At 37.8% G+C, this 3,577-nt stretch overlaps 1 pseudogene; it reads left to right on the forward strand.

The window, feature by feature from the left end:
• The first annotated feature begins 780 nt into the window (after positions 1-780).
• On the forward strand, positions 781-2,732 carry LOC107101609 (annotated as a pseudogene).
• The last annotated feature ends 845 nt before the right edge of the window (positions 2,733-3,577 follow it).

The raw sequence follows: 3,577 nt of genomic DNA on the forward strand, positions 1-3,577 counted from the left end.
AAGTCCCAAATCTCATTGTATCCGTTGCAGAATATAATGACAATAAAGGCTTTTTGACTTTGACTTGACTTTTGACTTTGTATGGTGCCTTCATTGTTTGACCAGAATAGACAGAACACTGGAAAAGGCTGTATATGTCCTCCCTCACAATAATCTAGTTTTAGATGAAAAAGACTAATTCAGAGAACCGATTCTCAAAAACACTAATGTGGATGACCGTTATTTCACCTAAGGTTCATATGAGGCACTTTATGGCCAACTCTATATGAGTTAAGTTGTTTCTTATAGAACAGAGCTGCTTTGCAAATTGTCTTAGCAGTCTCTGCAGTATTTTATTTTGTTCCACAAAGTAGTATGCCTCAACCTGGACAACGGTGTACCCTGCCCAGGGGTAGGCAATCTGTTGCAGGGAAACACAGACACACAACCACACACACATAAGGGAAACTTCGAGATGCAAATTAACCTAACAGTAATGTTTTTGTTTTGTAGGAAGAACGCAGAGTACCTGGAGAGAAATCAAGGATGGATGGGAGAGCATGAAAGTTGCATGCAGAAAGACCCTGGACCCATAATTGAACACGGGACCTTGTTGCTGCAAGATAACACTGCTACAAGCTGTGCCCCTGTGCAGCCTTTGGATTGCCATCCAGTCAGGCATAAAAACATAACAGTAGCAAAGGTTTTAGTTTTATTTTCATAAGGAGACGGACTGTATAAAAGGCAGGTACTGCAGCTGGGCTGTGTTCATTGCTCTATCTGACTGATCATGTTCAGGCACCAGGGCGGACCAAATGGGGCCAACAACTCTGGTAAGCTTTGGATAACTACACTTCCACTCTATTCTCATACAGATCCATATGCTTCAACCAGAAACATAAAGCCTGGCAGCCTTTAATTTTATTCTGGATTTACATCAGGCTTTGTTGCTATCATCTTTATCTATAAAGAATAATTGGATGTATTTTCACATTATCTTATATGACTGTTTTTAAATAAATGCTGAACTCTCACCCAAATCCTTCACATTTACATAAACTTAACTTTGTCTTCTCCACTTAATTTTGAAATAATATAGGTGATTATTATTATTATTTTTTTAACTCTTTCTTCCCAGAAATGTCCACAAACAGCCTGTATTCCTGGACAGAGATAGGAAGAAAAGTGAGAAAAAAAACAGGTAAGTTTATCTAAATGACACTAGAGGGCAACCAGGAATACAAAAGAACTTAAATACAACCAAAAACAACTAGAATAACACAAAATGGAAATAAAACCAATGAAAACTCAAAAGAGAAAACTTAAACAGAACCAAAACCATGACATTACCAATTGCAAGAAGCGTGTGAAGACCAAAAGGTTTCATACCAATCAAAATGTTTAAAATGTGACTTTAGTAAACTCTATGGATGTATAGACCTAGATCAGCATCTGAAACTGTGAAATTCAGCTTCTTTAAAGCTGCAAAACTGTAACTTTTAGATGCATGACTGTTTGTACATAGATATCTGATTTTAAATATATATAAAGCTATCCTAATTACTTACAATTACTCCCTTAATGCCTCTTATTTCACAGTTTTAAAAACAGAAAAACAGATGCTCAAGTTCTATAATATTCTGAATAATGATTCTATTTCAAATTGAATCCTTCTTAACAGGTTTAAACTCTACAACCGATGATCAACTCAGGATTGTGTTGGTGGGGAAGACTGGAATTGGGAAGAGTAGTTCTGGAAACACCATTCTGGGTCGAAAGTGCTTTGAGTCAGCCTGCAGTCCAGAATCAGTCACTACCGACTGCTCCATGGTTAACAGCAATGTAGATGGACAGCAGGTTGCTGTCATTGATACTCCAGGTCTGTTTGACACCAGGTTTGGAGAAGACCAAATAGCTACAGCCCTGGCTCAGTGCATCTCTTTCGCTGCCCCTGGACCGCATATCTTTCTGGTGGTTGTATCAGTGGGCAGATTCACAAACGAAGAAAAACAAGCAGTGCAAATTATCCAAGAAATCTTTGGAAAGGCTGCAGACAGATACAGCATGGTTCTCTTTACCCATGGAGACAGCCTTGAATGCACCATTGAAAAATTTATGTCTAAAAGTCAAGGCCTACAGGAGCTAGTGTTCAGATGTAACGGTCAATATCATGTTTTCAACAATAAGCTAAAAGATAATAAAGCCCAGGTCACTGAACTGCTCCAGAAGATGAGGACCATTGTTCAAAGTAATGGATGAAGTTCCAAGAGGCTAAGAGGGCAATTGAAGTGGAGAGAAAACGTATCCAGAAAGAGGAAGATGAAGAATTACGTAAAGTGACAGAAGAATTCGAGAGAAAATATGAACTAAGGTATCAGGCATTGAAGAAGGAAATAAAGGACCAACAACAGAAACACCTGGAAGAAATTGAGAAACAACGTATCCAGAAGGAAAAACAAGAGGAGATGGAACATAGATTCAATAATCTAGTATTTCAGCAAAGATTGAATGCACAACACCAGGCTGAGAGAGAGAGGGAGATGAGGCAAAGAGAAGCAGAATGGAGAAGGCAAAAGGAAGAGATTATTCAGGCGAGTGAGAGGGAAAAAGAGGCGTTGAGAAGATACCTTATGGAACAAACAGCAATAGAAACTGAAAGGGTAACGTCTGAGATTATGTTGGAGTATGATAGGAGGGCAAGAGAGAATGCTGCTCAAGTCATCAAGAAGAAACGGAACTGTGAAATAATGTGAGATTAAAGGTTGAAACTGCAGGTTTTAGAAAAAATTAGTTAGCTGCCAGAATATTATAAGCATAAAGACGATTTGGAAGTTTCTCAATTTTAAAATCCTCTCTTGATGTATTAATGTCTCAGTAATATAATTCATAATAATCGTATAACTACTGCAAAGATGCTCTGTAACTGCTAATTGTGTAATGTTATTATTTGCATTCCTAATTCTTTTTATCACCATTTGAGAGTATCCTATTCATTAAGCTCACTGTAATATGACATGTAAACCTTTGTCAAACCAATAAATAGTTCTGTTTTAACGGAAAAGTTATTCAGGTGACTTTGTTATTATTTATCAATATCTACTGATTAAGGAGACTTACAATATAAATTATTTAGATTAGGATGCTATGTGTGTATATATAACATTTGGGCTTTAATTCAATTCAGTTCAATGTATTTATACAGCGCCAATTCACAAAACATGTCATCACAAGGCACTTTATAATTCAATCAATTATACAGCCAAATTGATTAAAAGTTTTCTATCTAAGAAAAACCAACTGATTGCATCATCTAATTGACTCTTTAGCTATCTCTCATACTAACCATGCTTTTGTAGCTACAGTGGAGTGGAAAACTCCAGTTAACCAGGAATAAACCAGCAGAACCAGGCTCAGTGTGAGCGGCCATCTGCTGAGGCCCACTGGGGTTCAAGGAGACAGAAGTAGACATAGAAAAAGAAGCATAGATACAAAAGGCAACTGTAAAAGAAGGCACCGTCCAGGAACCGCACAGCTAAGCAGACGAGCTCCGAGCCAGCTCCCATGTCAGAGGATGAAGAGAGCACATCCAGTTAGACAC

This window comes from Cyprinodon variegatus, unplaced genomic scaffold, assembly GCF_000732505.1.
Source record: "Cyprinodon variegatus isolate N-32 unplaced genomic scaffold, C_variegatus-1.0 Scaffold1123, whole genome shotgun sequence".
NCBI lineage: Eukaryota > Metazoa > Chordata > Actinopteri > Cyprinodontiformes > Cyprinodontidae > Cyprinodon > Cyprinodon variegatus.